Below are 26,665 nucleotides of genomic sequence, written 5' to 3' on the forward strand. Positions count from 1 at the left end.
ATTAGAAAGGAGACCTGTGTTTTTGGTGATTCCATCCTTGTGTTTGGTACTCTTTCATACCATATTTCATTTAATAAGTGCTTCCAAAATATGGAATCAAGTTAGGAATTAGAAGGCAGACTCTTGGACATTTTATTTAACCCCTAACTATTAAATCTAGGCACAGAACCATAAAAATAAAACACTTAAAAGTGAAGATGTATGTAATAAACCTATCCTTCTTTTGCATATTACATATTTCAGGAATGGATTCTAGCACTGGCCGACTTCAGGTGGCCTTGTTTGTAGTTCCACCATGTAGTGATAGAGGACTTTCCAAGCACACTGCCATGTGCTGCTGTATGAGGAGGGTCCTGTTGACCTGATGGCTGTACTTGTGGTGGATAAATACAAGAGGATTCTCTCTGTACATAAGTTGGATGAGGCAGTCCCAGGTGTAAGAGTGCAAGTGGATGTGATTCCTTCCAGTGCACAATTGTCTCACTGCACAAAGAGAAATTGTCACCAGATGATGATAATGGTGACAGATCATGTGGCCCAGGGAGTGGGTGAAGGGAGTTGAGTAGTGTGTGTAGGCTGCCTCAGCTCCATGTAGCTCCAGGGCTCTAGTGATTGAAATCTTCTTGGGGAAGCTTGATGCTATTGTAGTGAGTAAACATCCTTAAGATCCTTTCATAGAAAAGTCTCACATTCCAGCTTATTATAGATTGAATTGTGTCATATATCACCCCTCTCCCCCAATTATATGTTGAAATCCTAAACGTTCATACCTCAGGTCTTTAAGTCTTTATCCTATCTATAAAGATAGTGTCTTACAGAAATAATCAAGTTCAAGTGAGGTCATTAGGGTAGGCTCTAATCCAATATGATGGTAAGCTTATAAAAAGGGGAAATGGGGACATAGAGATAACGTAAAGGGAAGACTATGTAAAGAGATAGAGAAGATAGCCATTGACAAGCCAAGGAAAAGGCCTGAATCAGGTCCTCACTCACAACCCTTAGAAGGAACTGATCCTGTTGACATCCTGATTTCTGACTTCTAGTCTCCAGAACTTTGAGACAATCCATTTCTATCATTTAAGCCACCTAGTTTGTGGTAATTTGTTATGGCAGTCAATACACAGCTTTTCTGACATTTTGTTTCTTCATCCCCCTTCCAGCAACCCTCTTATTTCCTGGTTTACTAGCTACACAACTTCCCTTCACAAGTCATTCTAGTTTCATGCCCACTGGAAAGCTTGTTCTTCTCAAGGCTTCATCTCAAATTGTTTCTGTGCTAGGGATTCACCTTTTGCTGCCTAAACATCTCTACTTCTGCAATTCAATATCCAACAAGCAGAATCCCTTTGCCTCAGCATTTTGTGCTCACATCTCTCCTTTATTTTTTTCTTAAGATTTTATTTATTTGTCACAGAAAGAGCACAAGCAAGGGTAGTAGCAGGCAGAATAGGTAGAGTGAGAAGCAGGCTCCATACTGAGCAAGAGCCCGGTGCAGGACTTGATCCCAGAACTCTGGGATCATGACCTGAGCCGAAGGCCGATGATGAACCAACTGAGCCACCTAGGGATCCCTCACATCTCTTCTTTAAATAGTAGTTGTGGCTCAACTGAGATGACTAAATGAGAAGACTCAGGGGGTGAGGATGTAAAAGAAAATAGCAGGAAAATAAAAAACCCAAAACCTTATTTTATATTGCAATAACATCATCATGCTGCCTGTTTATAGATAGAGATTCATCAATATAGCTGCCCCAGAATGGGCCTCTGTGTTCCCTGCCCCCAGGGAACAGTGTCTCTTTAACCTCAGACAGGAAAAGTGAAACAAGAAAGTAGAAGGATTGAAAGTTAAAGAAATGACCAAGTTAGAAAGACTTGAATGTTTTTAGTACTAGCCTTTTTTGCCAGCTTCTGACAGCAGCACCATTTTAGGCAGGGAAATAATCACACTCACAGGGGGTTTCCAGTGCACCACCAAGGGGTTTCAGCCTTGTGGGTCTAGGAGTGAAGTGTTTACATGATAGTAGGAAAGACCATGATGAGTACCTCTTAACCTCCTCAGAGAATAGGCACAAATGGAAGCAGAATCAAGAGAACCAGGAATTGTGCTCAGTTGTAAAACATTTAATACAGTGACTCAGGATGACAACCCAATAAATGTCAGTTGATATTATTATTACCATATTTCATTAACTCTGAGCTGCACTTTAAAATTTTTTCTGAAATATTTTAAAGAAACACCAAATATCATGTTACTTCACCTAGAAATACATTTGGAATGTATCTCAAAGTTGATTTTTTAAAAAAAAAATATTAATCACTCATGGAGATTTTCTAATTGCTTCAATTTTTCAATTTTCTCAATCATAAAAGAATTTCAGCAGACTCTCTTCACCATATCTATCCATATACTCACCATCTGGACCATATACTCAGCCTCTTACCTGTCACTATCACCAAATTCACCATGTTCGCCTCAAATCCAATGCCCCCTTTTGCTCTAGTTCTGTTTCCTCTTACCCAAAGGATATCACTCTAGAAATTCTTCATTTTTTCTCTCTTGCATCATTCCCCTTCCATTGAATCATTCCACCAGCAAACACGCATGCTGTTTGGTCTTGCAACTTAAACTTTCTTTTGGTCATACTTTTCCTTCCGATTAGGTCTCATTTCTTCTTCCCTTCGCAGCAAAACTCCTTGGAAGAGTTATAAAGCATAATTCTTTCCCCCTTAGCATTTTTTTTTAACAGTTTGGAAATCATAGCATCCATGAAATGAAAACTCACAATCACTGACACGAACCAACAATGATTAGCAAAGAAGAGAGAAAACTTATAGCTGCTTCTGCTGGCCTTGTCATGAGTTTGGAAAGCTCTAGTTGAACGATACTGAAAACAGGATCTAGAATCTGAGTGCATTCAAATCCTAGTTCTTCCAGTTATTAGCTGTGTGATCATGAACAGGATTTATTTTTAACTCTCTAAGTTTGAATTTGCTCAGCTATAAAATAGGAGAAGAGTATAATTACCTATGCATTAAATTTCGTATGTGAATTAAATCAGATAATACATGTTAAGTGCTTAGCAAAGTGTCCATGACATGGTAATCAATAGAGTAGCTTTCATCCTCATGATCGCATATCATCTTATGTGCACATGTAAACACATGTACAATGATTCATGGAGGGCCATGCCAGAAAAACCATATAAAATATTTATTCACATTATATAATAGGCAGGGCAACATTTTACCCTTTACCCCATCCTCTCTTGGTGAAAATACCTGCCATTCACTTGTGATACAGTCTTAGTGTTATCAGCCTAGCAAGGGACACAAGAATATTGTAAATGGCTAACTCTTTTCATGGTCTTCAGCAATCTATTGAAAATTAAATGTAATTAGTGGGACAAAACAATGGCTTTCATCTTTTAATTACTGTTCTATTTTTTGACAGAATGTTTTAATTACTGTTTTCTTTTCTCTTCTTTTCTGTTTCTATTGATTTGTTGCCAATTTAATTGTGCCGCTAGGACCTCCCAGTTCTCAGTGGGTTGGCCTCAGGGAATTCTGTCTGCTTCATTGTTTTAAAGTAAACCAGATCCCTAAATACCTACAAAACAAAATCAGAATATGAAGCCATCTTTTTAAAATGAGGGAAAACTAGGAGGAATAAATAATAAAGCATAAGATTCAAGGTGTAGAGGGAAATTCAAAAGAGCCATAGTTACCGACTTTAGTTCTAGAAGAATGATTATTATTAATAAATGTGCTATAGACATACCTATTTAAGGCATTAATGCAGAGGGGCAATAAAATAACAGCATTTAAAAACCTTTTGTTTGGGCTCATCAGCCAAATTATCTCTTCCAATCATGTCAGATGAGTGGTATTCTGATGAGTAGAGCCTACTGTTAAAAAAAATGCTAAGGGGGAAAGAATTATGCTTTATAACTCTTCCAAGGAGTTTTGCTGCGAAGGGAAGAAGAAATGAGACCTAATCGGAAGGAAAAGTATGACCAAAAGAAAGTTTAAGTTGCAAGACCAAACAGCATGCGTGTTTGCTGGTGGAATGATTCAATGGAAGGGGAATGATGCAAGAGAGAAAAAATGAAGAATTTCTAGAGTGATATCCTTTGGGTAAGAGGAAACAGAACTAGAGCAAAAGGGGGCATTGGATTTGAGGCGAACATGGTGAATTTGGTGATAGTGACAGGTGATCACTATGAAGTACATTAGTGAAGTCTATCCATCAATGACTTAGTATTCTCCTTGATTCTTAGTTTACTGAAAATTTCTAGTTGCCTTTAAAGTGAAAATTTAGTGAAAGAATTTTAAAATGGCAGTAAAAGATAAAGAAGACATCAAGTAATGTTTATTTTTATGACCAGTTGGTGTAGTAAGCAAAGAAACAGGAAAGAAACAAGATCGATTGGTCTAGTGATCAAATAGGAATGGCCTGTAAACATCACCATGAATGATGACAGCATTGTCTCAGACAGACTTGGAGTGTTGGCTCTACCACCATGTAGACCTTGAGTAAATTACTTGACTTTCTGAATCTTTATTTTGCCATCTGAAAATGAGGACAATGTTAGAACCTTCCTTATAGGGTCGATGTGAAGAATTAAATGAGATAATGTATATAAAACATATGGTTAAGTGCTCAGTCCATGTTGTTAAAATAGTATCAGAAACCCAAGATTCAGTACAAAGCTTCTTTAGTGAGTACATACATAAATGCCTCCCTCCAAAGGAAGCAAAAAACAAATAGCTACAGTATTGCAGAGTGATCTGGCTGGGAGCATTAGCTGAGATTTGATGTCTCTTTGTCTCAGTGTGCTCTCTTTCTCCACCCGTAGAATAAATGGCATCCTGGAACCACTGCCATGGCTAAAAGTTGGGTTATGATTATTAAGCATAAGCATTAAGGTCCCAGGGTCATACCAATGGTTTCTGAGAAATTTAGCTTAATGAGGATCTTGAAATAATGGTATGCTACTGTGGCTTTTACCTGTTTTTCACCATTACCCAGAGTAAGACACCATGATTTGTCACATATACACATACATACACAACAACTGAAACAGAAGTTTTATAAAATAATAATTACTCTTATGAGGTATCTTTTGATACTTCTCTCCTGTCCTATTCCATTTTATTTTACTTTTTTTCAAGCATTTGGTTTCACCAAATTGATTTTTACCCCACTAAAGGATCTCAGCACAGTTTGAAAAATGTGCCATAATGAACACTGTCCTCTATCAGTTTCCTAAGGTCATTTTTGCTTTCTTCATTCACTTTTCAAAATCTTTGTCATTTTCTCTCCAGGTGAAGTAAATGTTATTACATAACAAGAGGATTGAACTGGCAATCCTGAAACTCACTGCTGTGAGTTTCTAGGCCATGTGAAAATATTTGTTGTGGGTTGGATTTTAGGAGCATGTTGGGATAGAATAGAAGCATTGAATTGGAAAGCAGTGAGGGTTCTTGTAGAGTTGAGATCAGGCTATAACACCTTGGGTTTCGAAATATCTCGGACGCCTACTTGTGCTTCTACTTCCTGAGCATAGTCACTGACATGAAACACATTTAGATGACTGATCTGGGGCTTTTCATTTACTCCTTCAGCCCCTTTGAGTCTGGATAGCCTCTATTACTGCTCCTTGTGGTGTTCTATAAAGGTTACTTGATGAGAAGAAGGAGGGGCTGGAATCTGCTCATTATCAACAGCGCCTCATGGCCAGAGCTGTTGAGACATGCAAGGCAAGTAAGTCTGAATGATCTCCAAAGCTGAGAGGTATAATACCAATAGGGCTAGCTGGAAAGCTGGCCGCAAGGCGACAATCTCAGTGCACCTTATGTGTTGGGATGGGCAGGACCCAGACAGACATGTGGCTCTCCTAATGAGTCATCCTCAGCAGAGAAAATTATGTCACGATGCTCTGTAGCCTTTTTGTACAAGCTATCTCTTCATTTAAATTGTACGTTCCTGAAAGTAGGAATAATATGTTATTATTATTATTATTTGTATTCTTCTCTAGAGACATGCACATTGTTTACACTCAGTCAATATGGATTGAATGAGCAATGTGTTATGGCGGCTGTATTTTCCAGATTTGCTATTTAATTTGTTTGCCCTGCAATATAAAATGCTACTACCCCCTCTCCCACCCCCACCAGAGATTGGATTGAATAAATTAGATTGAAGAAATTTTAGAGAGACATGCAGAAAAAACTGACAGCTTGCAAATGTGCACGATGAGTTGGTCATCCATGGTAATAGGGATGTCTGAAGTCTTTCTGACGACATGGCTAGAATGTGTGAAACTTGTTAGAATTCAAACAATTCATAAACCTCTGAATATCTTGGCAATTTCATTTTCAAAATTACAGAAGCAATGAGAGAAACTTGTCATGAGTTGAGCAAATTCTCTGCCAGACTTTCTTTCTTTTTCTTAATGGTACTGAAGTGACTACAATAGAAGAATGGATTAGGAGGCAAGCTCCCCATTTTGTCTCAGTTGTTTTAATATTTGAATGGTTTTCCAAAAGGACCCGTTGGCAAATGGTGTTGGGGGGAATTGGAACTAAACTTGCCCCTGAGCTGAAACTTGATATGCCTACTTGTAATAAAGATTCCATTTTATGATAGAGTTACCATAAATACATGAGCCACAGGGGTTCTCATGAAAGCACCAGGGAATGAAGACGTAACTGCTGGAACAGGTCTTCAGGTTTTATTTTCCTCATTTGGTTGAGTCCATTTATCTCTAATGATTCTTTAAATAAAAGGGAAGTATCCCTTTCATTTAGTTTCCTTCAAGCCAGGGGAAAAAATGTCAAGCTTTGAAAAAGACCTCTAGGCTGTAGGCTTCATTAAAAGCAAAACAAAAGCAGACACCAGCTATAATTTCATAAGGACAGCAGTGGCCATACCACCCAATGAATTGGTGACCTTACCAGTCACAGAGGTACAACACACACAGCAGAGATGGATCATCTAGGGCCGAGAGGTAGGTGAGAAAGAATCTTACTTAACAACACAAATGCTGTCCAGTGCCTTGTGATTCAGAAGAGCATAGAAGAAAGACAAAGTGACCATTTGAATATTGACAAACCAGAACCTGAGTTCCTTAGGAGCTTGGAGATTGCCAGGAGGTTCACTTTGGCATTTTAGGGGATAGAAGAGAATATGTGTAGGAAGTATGAGGTGTAGTTAATGGAGGGGTTCCAAAAATTCATTCATCCACCAAACATAAACTGAGTACCTCCTATGGGGATTATATTCATTTTATTGATGAAGAAATGATGAAGCCCAGATGCTTTCTGGATCCTTAAATGCCTTAAGCTTGGAGCACTCTTCTTTTCCAGCTCCCTAGCCCATACCCTTCATTCTCCAGCAGGCAATAGCTGCTAAGACTGCATACCTCCCCACCCTGGACTCCAACTCATGGTTCAGTTTGTAGCTTAAATGTGACTTCCACAGAAAACCCTCCTACCTCCCCACCCCCAATTGCTGATATTGACTGAGTGTCCATTAGGTGATAGGCACAGGGAATGCAGAGGTGGGTAAATGCCAGCTCACAGCTCAAGGTCCAGTGGAGGTGACATGAAGCAGACAGACAGCAATCCAACATGGTTGCTGCTATGAAAAAAGTAAGAATAAAGTCCTAAAGAAACATAGTTCCAGTATTCTGGGTGTCACTTATTTTAGAGTAGTAACTCTTTATTTTAGAATAATTATAGTTTCCCTGGAGGGAAAAAAAAAAGGAAGATAGCTTGTAGCATTATTGAGATATCCCTTGAATGTACTCAGTCCAAGAAGTGCTACACACCCTCTGCATGGCTAGGTGGAGATTCTTGTATCAGGAAAACTTCCTATTATGAAAAATCCTGCAGCACTGAAGAGAAGAACTTAAACAGATTAAGATATTTTGCTCTTTTTCCCACCCAATATTACATTCACATGTGAAAATTTTGCCACTGCTTTTATTTAAAACATCATGATCCATGTAAAAACAAATTTTCTCCTGCCTCTTATTGGCCAAGGAATTATTTTATTTTTATTTTTATTTTTTTACCTTTTTTTTTGTTAGCATATAATGTATTGTTTGCTGCAGGGCCAAGGAGTGATTTTTAAGCACATTCCCTGATCTACCTACCCTCCCAATCTTGCCGTCTCTCATCTGCAACCCCCATCTCAGCTGATGGTGCCTTCCTCCCTACAGTGGCTTGGAGATCGTTAGCTCCTTTTTTCTCACGCACTTCTCTCATATAATAGGAAATCTCATTCACTACACTACAGATATTCTATCCTGCATCTGATCATTTCTTACTACCTTGGTAAATGGCACCACATCTCTTACTTGGGTCATAATAGCTCCTAACTGACCTCCCTGCTTCTACCTTTCCCACTCACTCACCTTCTCCACACAGCAGAGCAAGCCTTCTAAAACCCTTGAGTGGCTTCTCATTTCACTCAGTAAAAGACAAAGAAAGGATCTGCACTGGCTTAGGACACCCCAGAAACAATGGTATACTGTTGTATGTATGTATGTATGCTGACCTCAGGTCCAACTTACCTCCTTCACCCCACTCTTGTTTTCCCTCCACGGGACTTTGAACAATGTCCGGAGACATTGTTTTGTTGTTACAGCTGGGGTTGGGGTGTGTGCTACTGGCATCTAGTGGGTAAAGGCCACGGTATTTGTTAACCATCCCACAGAGCACTGGACAGCCCTCACCACAAGTTCACTAGCTCGTCATGTCAATAGCACTGAGGTTGAAAAACTGGATTATCCACATGTGTAACCACCTCCTTCAGGTCTGGGCTGAAATGTCACTTTGTCAATGAGGCTCTTCCTGGTCCCCCTGTTTAAAGGTAGCTGACACACTCCCAATCTCTGTATCTTTCTTGCCATTTGCCATTTTCATAACACATCACCCATCAGCATATTGTGTGATTTATTTTAGTTTGTTGTTTATCTTCTATCTGCCCAGCTAGGTTATAAACTTCACCAGCATTAGGCATATCTATGTGCCTTGTTTACTAGGCCAGAAGAGTGGCTGACAATAATAATGCATTTCGTTGTAAAAACAAATTTAATGCTCATGCCTGAAAGACTTGTAGCCAGACTTGGGCAAAGTGTGACTCTTCGATCCTCTCCGGTCATTCAATATCCTCCTTAGGGATTCTTTAAACAGAAATAATCATCTTGTCAAAGCTATGAGTTTGCATCATCTGTTGAGGGGTAATTTGAAATTCTGAGTTGGAGGGTTTTCTTCTGTAACTTATATTTGCCTTTGAAATAATTAAAAGAATATTACCGTGAAGCTCCATACTGTTTTTCTCCAGGTATAAATAAAAGATCAGCATTCAGGCAATTTCCTTTCTTTGTATTTGGTATGAGTGTCAGGCAACATTTATTTAATAACTTCATAATTTGTCAGCTTTCTTTGATGAAATGTTGCTAGAAAATGGCAGTAGAGAATATTTATTGTTTTTAGACTCCTAAATAAAGAGGATAGATCCCTTATCTCACCAATGCTATTTTGTTGCCATTAACATAGATTTTAGTGTTTTTTCCTCTTCAGTTTGAAATGTCTCCAGACATAATGAATTGGTTATTTCTTTTGAAAGTTCAATAGCTATGATTCCCAGTAGGTTTTTTTTTTTAATAGTATACATTTCAGTTTTTCCTTTTTCCTTTTTTTTTTTTTTGTAAACTCAACGGTGAGTTTGCATTTATTGGAAGATGATTTTTAGATGCCATTTGAATATCAATTTTTGGTATTTATACCAAATGGGAGTCTCTCTCTAGCCCATTCCTTCTTCAGGAGAAAATTTGTCTCTCTAGAGAGGGAAAAAAGGACTGGCTTGAAAAGGTTCAAAAAACATTGTTTATTCTCACAATATTGCAAATGCTTGCCTTCATGGCTCATAATTCCCTTCCCCCAACCTGTTTTCATTCACACTCAAGTTGTTCATTACACAAGGAATCTGGGAGTCCAGTACAAGGAAACTGCACATTTCAAGTAAATTGCAGGTTTCAAGATGATACAAATTTGTTGTTCAGGCTCACACTCTGGTTCTTTTCCTTTCTTGAAAACATGTAATATTGATTTGTGGTTTAAAGGCCCTTTTGCTCTGTATGTCTTTCTTTAACCTAATGAACAAAAATAGGGGGATAGCTGTTTTCTTTGTTCTAATGGCAAAGTATGGTTGCAACACAGGGGAGGGAAACTGGCAAACGGCTTTTTACTTTTAAGGACGACTTACAAAATAAATCTTCAGGCAAATGCTTTGGGAGACATCTGAACAAATCCCCTGTGATCTTTACCTGGTCTGTCAAGCTATTTTTTCCCTCCCCTCCCACTTTTAAACATCGGTAGCTTTACTGCTTTTCTGTAAAAAAAAAACAGAGCCGATTTTGGAGGGGGGCGTCAGTAATTACATCTGATTTCCATTATGATTTCTCTTTTCTGTGCTAAACAAGAAACTGACACCAAGACAAAAATCTCTTCTTACTTTCCTAAGATTTGAATGCATCTAAATGAATGGTTAATAACTTTGTAGAGCTCCTCAAATGTTCCAGAAGATAAATGTGGACCATTTAAATCTTATGATCTGTCTTGATTTCTTGACCATTATCCTCTTCCATTTATGAAGTAAGTTTCCTCAAGCAGGATTGGTAAGAACACAAATATTGGAATGATTTTAAAAATTGCAGTATCTTGAAATCAAAAGGTCTGGGAAGGAAATCCCAGACTTCGTAGGACTGACTTTATTTGCAGAAAAAATATAGGTAGAATCTGACATGGATGATGAGGAAGTGAATCAGTAGAAAGTACACTGTAGACATATCAATGCCTTCCTTGAACTGATAATAGCCAGTATTTTTGTAGGTTGTCTCTTAGAGGACAAACTGTTCATTTGGTATATGCACTAAATAGTTTTACATCTTTTATACAACAGTGAAATAAATGTATTTTTAATACATTTGTGATCTAGTACCCCATATATGTGCACTTAGAATAGTTCTAGAGTTCCTGCATGTTTAGTTTTTCTGCAATAAACTGCAAATTATATCATGAAGATTATCACTTCACAATAGCAGAATGACATGAAACATTAAATCATCATGGGAGAAGGACTCCAGCATAAATTTCCAATCAGACAGTGGCAATTGTATAATTAAGAGTTACCACCAGGCTAAGATTCTCTGAAGAAAGATCTCGCTAGGCCTAAAAGACAAGAATCAAGTGGAAAGCACTCAGCTATTTGTCATAACCAGTGACCTTAACGGAAAAAACGTGACTGTAGATTTGTTTCCCCAAATGGTGTGCTGTCTTAGTGATTCAGAAGGGGGAAGTACAAGTTTTAAAAATGGCTTATGCTCAGGAACAGAACTCAGGTCTCTTTTCTGTTCCTGTAGTGATATATGCCAAAAAATAAGAGTTGGTTCTCAGTCTGATCTGTCCACAGATGCATGGTTTCTTTCTTTAACCAGCTGTAGCTAATTGCATGAGGGCCGCCTCTTGTGCTGAACATGAAAAGGAAACCTGTAATTTATTGCAACAGACCGTACCATTTCTGCTGTACGACTGCCTTTTCTGTCACGTCAATGAGTGGATTTCTCATGGTACATTGGCAGCTCAGAACTGGAAAACAGCATTAGCTGGGAAGAGAGAGAGAAGAGAGAGAAAAGGGTTTCAGAATCCCTTCATGTATTTTACACAGAGCTCAATAAAAGAATAAACTGGAAACAGAATTTCCCTTTGCAATCTGCCAGGGGCAGTTGTGGGGGGTGGGGGTGGCTATTGTTTACACACAGCTCTTTAAATGCACTCCACTGACTTACCAAGATACAAGTACAGTGTTCCATGTGACATTCAGCATAGGAGTGGTTTCTGTTGAGCAATCATCCCCAAATACCCAAAGAAATGGCCAAGGAGATGGCTCGCTATAAATAGAGTAGGGCCCCCTACTTGCCCCCATGCTCCCCAAAGGCCTTCATGGTTTCAAGGGGCTCATGAGTTCAGTGAGGTATAAAATAGGCATGAAGTAACTGGGCCAGAGTGTTATAAACCAGATCTGCCCTTCAAGGTGTTTACTAGAAATTTAGCTCCTAATGAACTAGACTCCGCCCTGCCTTAAGGCCCACTTGTAAATGCTTGTGAAAGTGATGCCCTTCTTTTGTTGAGTGGAAATCCAAATTAAAAGACTTGCTATTTTGCAGCAATGGAAAGAAACAAGTTGAGAAAGTGCCATGTATGTTTTCCAGTTGACTCATGACCCCCTCAATAGTCCTTTTGTGTGAGGGTGGTAAGTTTTCCCTTGACGCTCTGACAAGGGTGAAGAAGGGAGCCCCGGGATGCTAATTCTCAGAGAGCTGGGTAGAAACTGCACAAGGATCTCCAAATGGAGCTGTTCTCATTATGTTGGGTGCACGTGGTACCTGGAGCCACACAGCTGGATGATTTACACGTACCCCCTCCCCAATCTAATAGTTTGGGAAAGATTCTAATTAACCATAGAATTCCTAAGGAAGCCCAATCATCTGCCCATCTGCTATGATTGGCCTTCCTGATGCTCCCTGAGGTCATTTCCAATCCAATCCGTCAATTCGAGCTAATATGCGTCTTAGTACAATTTGAATCATTGAAAAATAACCAGGTTTGCTTGTGTGACTTCAAGAAACAAATCCTGTTATAGTTTTTGTTCTTGTACATTGTTAGACAATGATTTCACTGAGGAAATTAGTCAACATATCCATCAAAGTGTAATTAAGAAATAACTAAACAGCACATTAAGATGTGTTAAAGAGAAAAATGCCAATTGAACCATGCATAAATCTACAAACAAATATATATGTGTATATACCTGTGTGTGTGTGTGTGTACACACATACACATAACCTTACAATCCAGGAGTCATTGATATCTAATCAGATTAATATTTGCTAACTGGAAAAATATTATACTATTGTATTCATCCCAATCACATGATGTCTATTTTTCATCCTTTGTGGAAATAAGGAGCATAAGGGACTTTTCAAAAACCTCAAAAAGTGAATATTAACCAGTTTTCCAACCACAACCCTCACAAATAAGCTTCTCTTTTTGGTTTCTTATACTAGTTTTCCATAGGGAAGTTGTTTCTCCCCTTCCACAGGAAAAAAAAGGGATCCATAATGCAAAATCACACAACCATCCCTGTCTATGACAATATATAATTTACAGTTATATAAAGTCTAGAACTGTTATAATAGTACTAAATTATCTTTATTTTCAAACTATTTTCCCAAGACACTCAGTGTTTTTGCATTAGGAAACTTAGAGAATACACTACACTACATATTCTTAAAATACACCTTACAAGTAGTTTTTTCCTTTCTTTAAATTTTTTTATTTTTGTTTTTAAAATTTAATTCTAATCTAGTTAACATACAGTATTATATTGGTTTCAGGTATATGATATAGTGATTCAAAAATTCTATATATTACTCAGCGCTTGTCATGGTAACTGCACTCTTAATCCCCTCCACCGATTTCACTGATCCCACCGCCACCTCCCCTTTGGTAACCGTCTGTTTGTTCTCTATAGCCTTATAAATAGTTTTTAAACATATCAGCTATAAATGGGTTCCCTAAGAACTTTAATTCCCAGAGAAGGTCCATTTTATTACCTCTCAGATAAAAATACATAAAATAGTCATTTTTTACCAACCATATGAAAATTAGCACTACACACTTCACTTCAAATATATTCTCAGAAGAGATTTTCAGGAATTGCATTTAACTCAAGTCTTTATTGAACTAAATTGTACTTAATTCAAGAATGTATCTAAGTGAGTACAAATGGAACTTGTTAGTTTTTAGGGTTCTTGGTGACACTCCACATTATTGTATTTTTAGCACTGGGGTTCTTGATATGGTTGTTTATTCCAGAACTTCTTAGGCAGATAGATCCATTAATATCCATTTATCCTCAAGACTGAAAGAAGAAGAAATTACACCTAAACATGAAAAAGTTACCATTGTATTTGGCAGCCTGGGTTGGTTCCCTAAAATGCCTGAGAGCATGGAATGAAGTGTTAAGCTCTGAGGTGCAAGGTTTAGTTGTCATGGGTCAGCAGCAGCTGTAATCAAGGAAAGGCTTCATGGAAGAAATAAATGGGTTTCTTTGTGATCAAATAGGGTATTGGAGCCCCTATCATCACCTGGAGGTCAAAAGACCTTTGGGTCATGATGGTTTTCCTAAGAGGTAATTTATACATGTCACATCAACTGTAGCTTTGTGAAAACTTGTCAAAGGACTATAGCTTTATAAAATCAGCAGAGAGGAAAGTAAAAAGAAGCAGGAGAAGAAAGGAGACATTTGTTGCACTCTTCTATGGCAGACACTGGGCTGGGAGTTTTGCTTATTTGTATTAGAGCCTTAATAGTCACAATGATCCAGTAAGTCAGTTTATTATCCTCATTCTACAGATGAAGGCACCAAGATTCAGGGTGTTTAATGATCTTACTTATGTTCACACAGTTAATAATTGTTAGAGCCAAGGTGGGTCTCAGGAGGTCTTCTGTGTTCCTAAATGGGTCTCGTTCCAAATCCCACACTCTTTTCTCTACAGTGTATGGCTCTTAGCAAGGTCAACTCTGTGGACCCTTCTTAAAGAATGGTATGGCTTGCAGTGGACCAGAGTTGTTAAGTGCATAATAAATGGAACTTAATTTCTTCAGCTCATCACAACTTTGATTCATGAAATCGACCTTAGACTAAAATCCTTCTCTAGACTCTCTGTTTTGATTTTAGGTTTGGGAAGTGCGGTGTATTTCCTAAAACAAACAACAACCCAAAAAACTTTCTAATTTGCACTAAGCAGGAGATAATGAGAGTGTATATAAAGAGAAGGCAATTCAATTATAGAAAAGTATAAGGAGAGCATCCTGCAGAGAGAGGTGACCTGGCATCCAAGCTCAGCCTGGCCACTCTATCTTCAAGTGACATAAATCATACATCTGGACTAAGGCTCAGTCTTCTTACCCTTTCTAACACTAACCATCTCTCCTGGCTCTTTTTCTACACCCAGATGGTACAGAAATCTTCAGACAGGCTCCATCTGCCTACCTACCCATGAAGAACTGTCATAGAATAGCTAAAAAGTAGTTTTGTTTATAATCTCAGAATCTTGTTGTTGACTTTGATCAAAATTCTGATTTTAATGTAAATATTTCAATTGCAGATTTTGGTTTAAATTGTAATGTCCACCAATTTTTCTGCCTTCTAGTTTATGGGACAGAAGTAAATGCTCTGTAAACTTTCATCTGACTGTGGGTGAGAAGTTTACCCCTGAAAGTTCCATAGTAGCTTCAGTTGATGATGTCAAGCAGTTGTATTGGGACACTATATTGATACCATGCAAATCTGGAAACCAGCCAGCCAGTGATCCCATTGGGCTGACATTTAAAGATGAGGTATTCTATCCTATGTGAAAAGAAAACATCAGGCAAATTTATAGGTTGAATTGACTATATTAGGCTAAGTGAGGTATAAATGTTCAAAGTTCTCCTTGAATTATTATTTTTGAGGTCATTCTGGGGTGATGCTCAGGCACAGCATAGGTGAAACATACACATTTTAAGTTAGACTTAAATACCTTGCACCTGCAAGTGAATCAACCTGGATAGATAAGAATCAGTGGCTACTGATGGTCACAGGTGGTGAAATGTACCATGAAGTTGGCGCTCTCAGCCACCAGGCAGCCCTGCCCACATCAAAGTCGTGAGCACACTTTGATTTCATAGTCCCTTTCATTGCCCTTTTATGTTACTGCGACAGAGGTTTCTGTGGTTAAAATCAGATAGTATATCTGCCACTCACCCATTCAAGATAAGGTGCCCAGAACTTTAAGGAAGTAAGAACATTAGAGAACCAGGGAGTTGGTTCGGATTTTCAATGGTCCATCCCAGTGACTTTCACCAAGACATTGCATGAAAAGATTTTTCAGAACTATATGGATTTGGGGTTTGAATAAGTCATAATCATCTTTCAAAGAAACAAAATGTTTTTTTCTTGAGCATGACCACTGTGTCTCTTTGTTTCTTCCCTCTTCCCTCCCACACCCTTTGCAATGCCATATTTTCCTTTGTGCTGTTGTGACAGACACCTGTGGCATGCTGGTTGAGTGTTTTCATGTGGTGCAGGAAACTCCCTGATTCCAAGCTGACCCTTTCTTGTAATTTTGACCCCTTTATGAAATATGCTGTTCTTGCCAGAGCCAAAACAAAGCAACACATGGCAACAAGGAACTTAGGCACTGGCTCAGAGTAAATGAAACGCACTGGTGACTGATTCAGCCTCTGTATTTTGTCCAACACATTCCCTATTTCTTAGGATACAAATTCAACCCTATAGCTAGACCCACCAGTTCCCCAGAGAGGGAGGCAAAGATCTTAGCTTTGGTGGCAAGTTTTTGCCACATTCCTTGTGGTGGGAAAAAAAGAAAAAGAACAATACTTCATTTTAATTTAAGAGTAAATCCAGAAAAGAAATCTTCTAACCATTCAGAAAGTTCCACAGCTTCATCCAGTGATCTCATACTTTTTGGATCTTTCATTTTGTTATATGATATGAAAGTTCCTAGATTTCTATCATGATGAAAACAAAAAGCTCACTTTTTCCAAGAAGTGTATTTATAGTATAATATGATATTGAACATTTATGGTAAGTTTTAAGGACTTCAAAATTATTCTAGAATTTTGAGGAATAAGATTTATTCTGCTCATCTTTTCACCAGGAAAGAAGAAAATTAGAAGAAGCATCTAATATCCAAGATTATTGTACCATTTCAAAAGTTCTCATCTGAAGATAGCAAATATAGTTAGGGCCAATTCTCTGTCTTTGCTGTATACCCACCTAGACAACACATATCGTTCTCATATGGCTATGGGCAGACCACTAGCTGAACACTGTCTAGACCATCCAGAAAGTTTGTGGGCTATTCATGCCATTCTGAATTAGACTTTGATATTTTAGAATCATTGGAATATGAACTGAGGCAACTGGTCTGCGAAGGATATCTTTAAGGTCAGTTACACAGACTGTGGGTACTTATTCAGGTCAAAGACTAGAATGTGTTGGAGGATGGGAGTGTGTGTCTGTGTGTGTGTGCGTGTGGTGGCTGGTAGTGGTGGAGTTTATAAAAATGGAAATCCCAAGTTAAATGCATGTCAGATGAATGGATAAAGCAGATGTGGTTCATATATATATGGAATATTACTCAGCCATCAGGAAGGATGAATACCTTCCATTTGTACCAATATGGTTGGAACTGGAGGGGATTAAGTTAAGAGAAAGACAATTATCATATGGTTTCACTCATATGTGGAACATAAGGAATAGTGCAGAGGACCACACGGGAAGGGAGGGAAAACTGGATGGGAAGAGATCAGAGAGGAAGACAAACCATGAGAGACTCTGGAGTGTGAGAACCAAACTGAGGGTTACAGAAGGGAGGTGGGTGGAGGGAGTGATGGGGTTACTGGGTGTTGGGTAAGAAGAGGACACGTGATATGATGAGAACTGGGTGTTATACACAACGAACGAATCACAGAACACTGCATCAGAAACTAATGATGTATTATATGCTGGCTAATTGAACATAATAAAAATAAAATAAGTCACAAAAAATGTATATGCGTGAACATGTGCATATGTACAAACAGACACACACACACACACACTCCTAGCCACCCCTGACTCCTTTAGCATCTGACCATTGCAGAATAAGGTATTTGATACCCTGTACTAACCAAGGTAAAGGCAAGATTTTTCAAAAGGTTTGAAGGAAACAGGAAAAATGGAACCACATCATGTAAAGATACAGTTACAGAATTATGATGTTTGATCATTAATAAAAAGTGTTTTCAAGTAATTATAAAAGTCAAACTCTCATACAGTATGTTAACTTCTCATCACATCTGACCCCAAACTGACTCTCTTCCAAATAAGGGCTACACTGGAATGAGGACACCCCGTGTACCAAGCCTCTTTGCACCAAATTAAGCCTCATTCTTTCTGTGGTGACAATATAGTAGGTCATTAATTCTCAAATGAGTGTCTGTGATCCTTTGGTAGGATGCTAGTAAGATCACACTGAGAGACTTACTAAATTGTCCAGATCTCTCTTTATTGGAGAAATGAATTGTATTGACCATTTTTAATAATCTATAGTGCTGTACTCTACTATGCAAAAATTCTCATCATTTTATGTATTGTCTTATTTTTACTATTATAAATCAGAAGAAGGAAACTTGTTTGTATGACTAATTTTAGAAGGGTTCTTTGAAGAGACTTCCAAGGAATCTTAGTAATATTTAAAAACTTTTTAAGAAGTGAGATTGATTGATTTTTGTCATAAGCTTCCTTGTAATAAGAACAGTCTCGGAGACCAAGTTATTGGCCATTTTCTGACTTTGAAACCAATGCTCAGCTTCCTCCATCTTTTAAACTTCTGTTTTAGAGACTTTTCCTTGGTACCTGACATTTTAAATGCTTGAATTTTTGCCTTTTCAGCATTCTACCCTTGTGTGCTTCCACTAAAAGAGTCTGGAGAAGTCTAGAAAGTTCAATTAAATTATGACTTTATTCAAAGACAACTAAAATTAACCCTAAATTTAAAAAAACTAAAAAAAATAAAGTATTTCCTGGTGTCAGGAAACATTCTTCTCCCATCTGGTCTTTCCCATCAATATTTCTAGCTACCTGGTGCACTTTGTTACATATCATTTGTCACCAGACATATTTTTATTTATTTGTTTATTGTATATCCCTCCTACTCACCTCACCAGAATGTAATCTCTGTGAAAACAAGAACAGTGTTTTACTCTTGTTCTGTTATAATGGTACCTGACACATACTGGATATTCCATAAGTCCTTGTTGAATACTTGAACAATTAAACAAAAGTAAGGAGAAATATAAGAATCTATTTTCCTTCCCCAAAAGAGAAGTGAAGAATAACAGCTTGGTGGCAAGTTTGTTGTCAGAGTATTAATTTTGTCTTTCCAATAATTTTAAGAATGTTTTATACTATGTAGCTATATAAGAATAAACTTGATTTTTTAGCAAACTAACAAAACTTAAATCTGCCTTGGTATGCCTGGGTGGCTCAGTTGGTTAAGCATCTGCCTTCTGCTCAGGTCATGATCATAAGATCCTGGGATCGAGTCCTACATTGGGCTCCCTGCTCAGTAGAGAGCCTGCTTCTCCCTCTGCCTGCTACTTGCCCTGATTGTGCATGATTGTTCTCTTTCTCTCTGACAAATCAATAAATAAAATCTTTTAAAAAATAATAAATTAAAAAAAAAAACTTCTATACCCGAATAACTATTATCCTTCATGGTAGTGCTCTTGAGAAAATATGTATCTATTCAAGTAAAGCTCACAATATTTTGGGAATATCTCTGTGAGATCACTTTCATGGCTATTTGTCACCTGTATAAGCAAATTGACACCACCGATTTTTTAAAAATTATTTTTCAATTAATTTTGAGTAGCCAACACACTTGCATGGTTAGATTATAAATATTTGAGAGTATTTCAGACATATTTCTTTATCAGTTTCTAATTCAATCCCATAATATTCAGAGAACATAAAATGCATCATTTAATTTAAATTTAGTTAGATTTGTTTTACGGTCTAGAATATGATTTATCTTAACTATTCTGATTTCCCTTTTAAAATAATGTGTATTCTGCTGTTGGTGGGTAGAGTGTTCTACAAATGTCCATCAGGTCAATTTGTTGATAGTGTTGATTAAATCTCCTATATTATGATTGATTTTCTGCAAGTTTGTACTGTTGTTGAGAGAAGGGTCAGGTCTGGCTGTAATTGTAGATTTTTTTGTTTCTTATTGCAGTCCTATCAGTTTTTGCTTCATATATTTCAAACCATTTTAGGTGCAGAAACATTTAGAATATGTTATGTGACAAACCCCCAATACAAAGGTATTTTACTTTAAACAGCTATTTTTCAAAGAGATTTAAATAATGAAGAAGTCTTTAATGTTTAGCCACACGAATACCACTTCTAATACTCACCATTCTTTTGGGGAGATTTAGACTTCTGTCTTTAATCTTTTCCTTCTGCCTGAATGACTTTCTCGTAACATTTCTTGTTTTACATGTCTGCCAGTTATTAATTCTTTCTGCTCTTGGATGTCTGAAATGTCTTTTTTGTACTTTTGGTTTTGAAAAAACTTCTGGGTTTAGAATTCTACATTGCCTTTTTTTTGTTGTTTTTTTTAAATTCTGTCTATAGTGGTATTGCTCTGCTATCTTCTGGCTTGCATTGTTTCTTACCATAAGACTGCTTATCAAAAAAGACTGCTTTTAAATTTTTCTCTTTATCACTGGTTTTAAACCATTTGATTAGGATATACTTTGCAGCTTTATTTGTTTCTTACATGTCAGGATTCTTTGATCTATAGGTTTATCATTTCATCAAATTTTGAAAATTTCAATCATTTTTTATTTAAGTTCATTTTTTAACCCTCCTGCTTATTTCCATTTGGGATCCCTATTGTATGTATATTTGAACGAGGCCCTGTTACTTTTTCTCTGTTTCATTTTGAATAATTTCTATTGTTATATCTTCAAGTTCACTAATCTTTCTTCAGTGTCTAATCTGTTATTAATTCCATCCAGTATATATTTCATTTCAGAAGTATATTATCCATTTCTTGAATTTTATTTGGTCTCTTCTGTATCTTCCATATTTCTACTTAACATTCTCAAAGTTTTCTCTAGCTTCTTGAACAAAGTGGATAATTTATAATAACTATTTTAATCTCTTATTCTACCAACTTTGTTACCTATATAATTTCTGGTTCTGTTTCCGTAGGTTTACTATTCTCATCATGAATCATATTTTCCTGCTTTTCTGTATGCCTTGCAATTACTGATTGGGTGTTAGACATTATGCAATTAATTTTGTTATAGGCTTGATATTTTTATATGCATATAAATATTCCTGAGCTTTCTTCTGGGACACAGTTACCTGGAAACATTGTGAATATTTTGGGGATTTTGCTTTTAAGTTTTGTTAGGTGAGACCAGAGCACCATTTATCTTGAGGCTAATTTTTCTCTAATATTAAGGCAATAGTCTTCTCAGTAGTCTTCTGATGTCCCTTGAATTTTGAGGCTTTTCATTTTGAATAATGGGAAGAGAAACTATTCTTGGCCTTGTGTGAGTCTGAAGGAATGTTCCCTCCAATATTCTTGAGAGATTTTTTTCTCCAGCCTTAAATAATTCTCTCACATACAAGTTCTAAATATTACCCAGATGAAGACTTAAGAGGAGCCTTCTGTAGATATCCAGAGTATTCTACATTTCTGTCTCTCTCTAGACATCTTCTTTCCAAACACAGCAACAGATTAAAAAAAATACAAAATTAAAACAAAAATTGCATGATTAGATTGTGACTGCTTCTCTGCTACACACTCCTGTCCTCATTCCCTGGAAATATCCACCTAAACCTTCATCTCCACAAGTCAGTATTTTTTTGTCCTCACTTTCTGTTTTATGTGAGTGGCTTCTTTCAAAACAGTAATGTCTCTATTTTGATTGTAAGACTTTTTGATTCCTGCAAGAAAATTTGCATTTCCCTCCCTTTTCCTAATTTCTTGAAAAAGTATTTTGGGGTTGGGACTCAGAAAAACATAAACTTTCTAAAAAATACCAGAATGAAATTCTAACATTATCTTACAGTTTCTCTTGCAATTACACTTGACCACATGACTAAGTATATGAGTAGAAGGAAATTGTGTAACTTTATTTTGAAATTAAAAAAACAAAAAACACTTGCTTGTGCCTTCTTTTATTTCCCTTCCTAGGATTGCAGGACTAATGAGCCAGCATAGATAATACTGGAAAGGACATCAATACTAAAAATGTTCAGGACATAAGTAGACAGAACTTGAGTCCCTAGATGACCGTATGGAATCAAAATTTTCCTGCAATCCTGAAGTGTTCATTTCCAGACAGTTTTACAAGAAAGAGAAAATTCTACCTTTTTTAATCCACTGTATTGGTGATTTTCTTTGATGTACCAGCTTAGACTCTAACTTATATAATAGGTATATTAAGCCCATTTGTAGTTACCATTATGATGGACAAATTTGACCTTAGTTCTGGCATAAGATTTTATGATTTTTATTTTTTAAATAAAAAATTAATTATGTAGTTTACTTATCTACTTTCACATGTATGTACAGTTTTTTTGGGAAGGTTTGCTTTTTTCTTTTCCACTGATGACCTTTATTATAATTTCCCTCTTTTAATTTTCTTCTCATAATTTTTGGTATTATTTCTATCTTGTCAAAACATTTAGTTCTATTTTTTGTCAGTCATGTATACTAAATGTTTGTGTCTTGTCCAACTGTCATAGTTTTCCTGGTCATCCTTTTGTTGGTTACAGTTTATTTCTATTAGTATCCTCAGAAAGGGCTGATAGGGAATATAGTCCTTGAGTTCTTGCCAGTTGAAAACTGTTTGTCTTCATCCTTTATACTTCCTGGTTGTGAGATTGTAGAACTAAGTTTTCTTTCCTTCCATATTTGTAAATGGTATGAATCTGTAATCTCCCACATAGAATTTGATACAGGGAACTCATCCCATTTTTGCCCTGAAATATCATTATAATTTAGATCATACATTCTCAGAGGTTGAAGTATATTCTGCTGATTTACAAAATGAAAGTGAGAAAGGATAGGTAGATTGTATTTTGATTTTTGATATATGTGTCATGGGTTTTATCTTTAATTATATGAGGATAGAACACTGCCTCAGGGAGAATGACAAATACAGATAATAAGAGTGGAATCTATACATAGTTCATGTGGACATATCTTTAAAGATAAAAGAAGAAAATATTTATAATGCTATTAAACTAACCAAGGATGTAATTTAAAACCTTCATAGCTTTATTGCTCAAGTGACTTTGTTTCTTCTTAGAGCAGTGACCCAAGAGGGAGGTATTGTAGACAGAGATTAAACCCTTTACCCTGTTTCCTTAGTTTTACAGAGTATGGAATTGGTGGACTGCATGTATCACTTCAAGCTGCCTGCAAGTTATTCAAGGTAAACTAATTAAATGATTCTACATTGGAAATATTTGACATTGACACATATACAATTACCCATGGATAATTCAGGGTGTTTATAATTAACAGCCTTTGCTAAGCAATGAGGCTGAGAGGGCCAAAGACAAAATCATTTCATCATAAGTGATAAAAATTTCAACTTGTCTTTGTAAAAATATTACATTTTTAACCTGAATTTCAAATTTTATCACCACCAATTTCAATACTTCATGTTTTCTGGGAACATTTCTATATACAGTATTTCACTGCTCCTTTGCTTATTTATTTATTCAGCAAATATTTATTAAATGCCTACTACATGTCATGCAGAGAATCAGTAGTAAACCAACATCAGATAAAGTCCTGGTTCTCCTGGAGTTTATATTCTGGCATGGGAGATAGACAGAAAGATAGACAACTAGCCAACCAGCCAGCCAGCCAGATATCAGATTCTTATTAAGAACAACAAGTCTGGATAGGGATAGAGCTAAGTGCAGGAAGGGTAGGTTCTGCCTCAGATAAAGTGGTCAGAGGAGGTTTCTCTGAGGGGATGAGCAGAATCTTAAATGGGAATAGCTGGAAAAATGTGACCCAGGCAGAGAGAAGTTTAAAGGCAGATGCCCTCAAGGACAAACATGCTTAGGTATCCTGGGAATAGCCAGGAGGATGCACAAGCTGAGAGAACAAATGCAGTTGGAGAGTTGGTGGGAAAAGATGGTGTGGATGATACAAAATCTTGTAGGCCATGACAATGCCAAGGACCTTGGTCAATGGAAGTAACGGATTTATCTCTATGGAAAGATACTAAGAGTAGAAGAGTGACAGAACATGATTTGCATTTTAAAAGACTCTCTGACTGCCATGTGGAGAATAAGCTTTGGGGAGCATAGGTAGGAGCCTGGAAACAAGGTAGGAGGCTATTGGAGTGATCTAGGAAAAAGATGAAGGAGGTTTGGCCTAGGATGATAGAGAAAGGAAGTGCACTGAGCCCTGTTTAGACAGAGGTCATATTTTGAAAGTTAAAGCCAGTAAGATCCATTGCTAGATTGAATGTAGTTATATGAGAGAAAAAGAATAGTCCAGAACAATTCCAGTGTTCAGCTTAAGAGCATGGCTGACTGGTGGAACCATTCGCTCAGAAGGGGAATGAGGGCAAAAGTGATGGATAACAGGGCTTGAATGAGCTCAGTTATGACATATTAAAGTGGGATACCCTTTAGATGCCAAAGTGGAGAGGCTGGGTAGGCAGTTTGATATACAAGCCAGGCATTCAGTTGAGGGTTTGAGGCTGGAGGTAATAATCTGAAAATTTCTTCATATACACACTATTTAAAGCTACAACTAGACAAGGTCACACAAGATGCGAATTCAGATTAAAAAGAGGTACAAAGATTGAGCCCTGGGAACTGCCAATGTTTAGAAATAGGGAGAGGAAGAGAATCCACATAAGAGATTAAGAAGAGAAGGAAAACCAGGAGGATGGTATCATGGATACCAAGTGAGGAAAGAATTTACAGAAGGCAGGAGCAGTTCTTAAAAGTTTGAGCATAATTGCACTATGGCTATGAAAGGTGCTATTATTAGAGGAACCTGGGTGATCAGTATACAGGAACCCTCTGAACTATTTTTGCAACTTCTGTGTGCATCTAAAAGTATTTGAAAGTAGACATTTAAAACAGAATGAAAAGTGGTTTCAAGAAGAAGAGCAAACAAATTCTGCTGAGAAGACCATTGAGAAGAGGGCTTGGGACTGAGGACTCAATGTGGCAATGTGGCACTCGTGAACGAGTGTGCTTAGAGTGGGGTCATGGAGTAAAATTTCAAAGTCAGTGTTTTTAAGAGAAAAAGGTAAAAGAGGATGTCAACACAGTGAGCAGGGACGATTCTTTGGGGGATTTTACTGTAACAGATATCGGAGAAATACTGTAGTAGGCAGAGGTGTAAATGGGGCCGGGAAAGCATCATAAAATACAGCCAAAAGTTGACCTTCCTACTGCTTAATTCCAACATTTCACTAGCCACCATTTCTTGTTGTGATATACTAAATCGTTTAGTTCTGACAGTTTTGCATTTTCTCTTTGTACTTGTAAGTTTGCTTTTCTTTCTTCTCTTTCTCTCTCTCTCTCTCTCTTTTTTAAATTGTGATTGCCCTTTAAAATTAGTTTCTTTGGTTTCACTCCGCCATCACTCGGTAGTAGTAGTTTGCATCATTTAAAGTATTTGTCAGCTGCTCTCTTCCACAGACTGCATTTTTCTGCCTGAGAAAAGATGTAACTAATTCTCAAGAATTCTAGAACTTCAAGAACATCAGTATGTGTGTGCACAATTGAGATTCATATTTGTGTCCATATGTGTAAATACGTGTATGTTTAGCAGTTATTCAACAGAATTCATTTAGGAAACTTTGTGGAAGAAATGTGGCCCTGGGGGGTTATGATAATGCAGAAAGAATGAAGCACGTCAAGGGCTATGTGTTTAGTGACTGTGGATGCAGTGTGGCTAGTTGTGGTTGTGGCCTAGTTTAAAAGGTCAACACCTTTCTGTGGCTGCTTTATCATTTTGTAGCTCAAAGGACCACAGACCCTAAATACCTCTTGTCTCCTTGAGCATCTCCTGCCAACACTTGTAACAGAAGTCCAAAAGGCATGGTAGGGTGGTGCTTTTTAACCAGCAGCACATACGACGCTTGCCCAAGTGTAGTGCAAAAAATACTCAGAGAATTCCTGCTGCTTTTCTAAGAGATTCAGCAACAACAAAAGGCAAACACTGAGTTTCACAAAGCACATTAAACAGGGCAAACAGGCCTCTAATCCAATGGTTTAATTACAGTATAGGGCATTCATTGCGGCAAACCATGCTTAGCATTTCAAACCACTCCATGTGTTTCTCAATAAAAAGGAAAGCTCACCCAAAACCCCACAATGCTTCTCACACCCTGCAAAACCAATGGTGTCATAGAATAACATTCTGTTTGTTTTGTTCTTAAGTTTTTAAACCATCCCAATTTAACAAGAGCTGACTAAAAATTGGAAAGACTCTTTTTATACTTTTTTCGCATCTTCTACCCAGTCTGACCATCTGTCCTCTTGCTTGCATGCCTCCCCGCCCCCCCTCCCATTTATTTCCAGTCTTTTGGGAGCAGTTTCAGGTGTAGGTTTCTAAGCTATTATTACCTCACCAGTTAAGATCATCATCAGTCCAGTCAAAGCCTCTGTAAATTATGACATTTTTAAAATGTCCCCCTTTACAGACAGTGGCTCCTGTGTACTCTGTGTCCTTGGGTATGCATACAAACTTTAAGGACATTTTGTGTATGCATGTGTTCTTAATTCACATAAATGGTTTTGTACTATTAGTTTCATTCTCCAATTTATTTTTAAAATTCATCCTTGGGTTTTATATATATATATATATTCATTAAGTAAAGTCCATTGCTTCTAACTACTTCATGGTATTTCCTCAATATGCATCTCCATTTTTTTAGTAATAAACATCCAGTTTTCTTCCAACCCTTAATGTAG

General features: G+C 37.2%; 1 long non-coding RNA gene across 2 annotated transcripts in view; it reads left to right on the plus strand.

The window, feature by feature from the left end:
- The window catches only part of LOC123392129, a 320,886-nt gene that overhangs the window by 79,088 nt on the left and 215,133 nt on the right, over positions 1–26,665 (plus strand). For both annotated transcript variants that reach the window (XR_006606842.1, XR_006606843.1), the window contains exon 3: positions 23,079–23,142. This is a non-coding gene — a long non-coding RNA (uncharacterized LOC123392129). The remainder of the gene's footprint in view (positions 1–23,078; positions 23,143–26,665) is intronic.

The sequence above is a fragment of the Mustela putorius genome, unplaced genomic scaffold, assembly GCF_011764305.1.
Source record: "Mustela putorius furo isolate JIRA1106 unplaced genomic scaffold, ASM1176430v1.1 tig00000450_pilon_pilon_pilon, whole genome shotgun sequence".
NCBI classification, from domain to species: domain Eukaryota; kingdom Metazoa; phylum Chordata; class Mammalia; order Carnivora; family Mustelidae; genus Mustela; species Mustela putorius.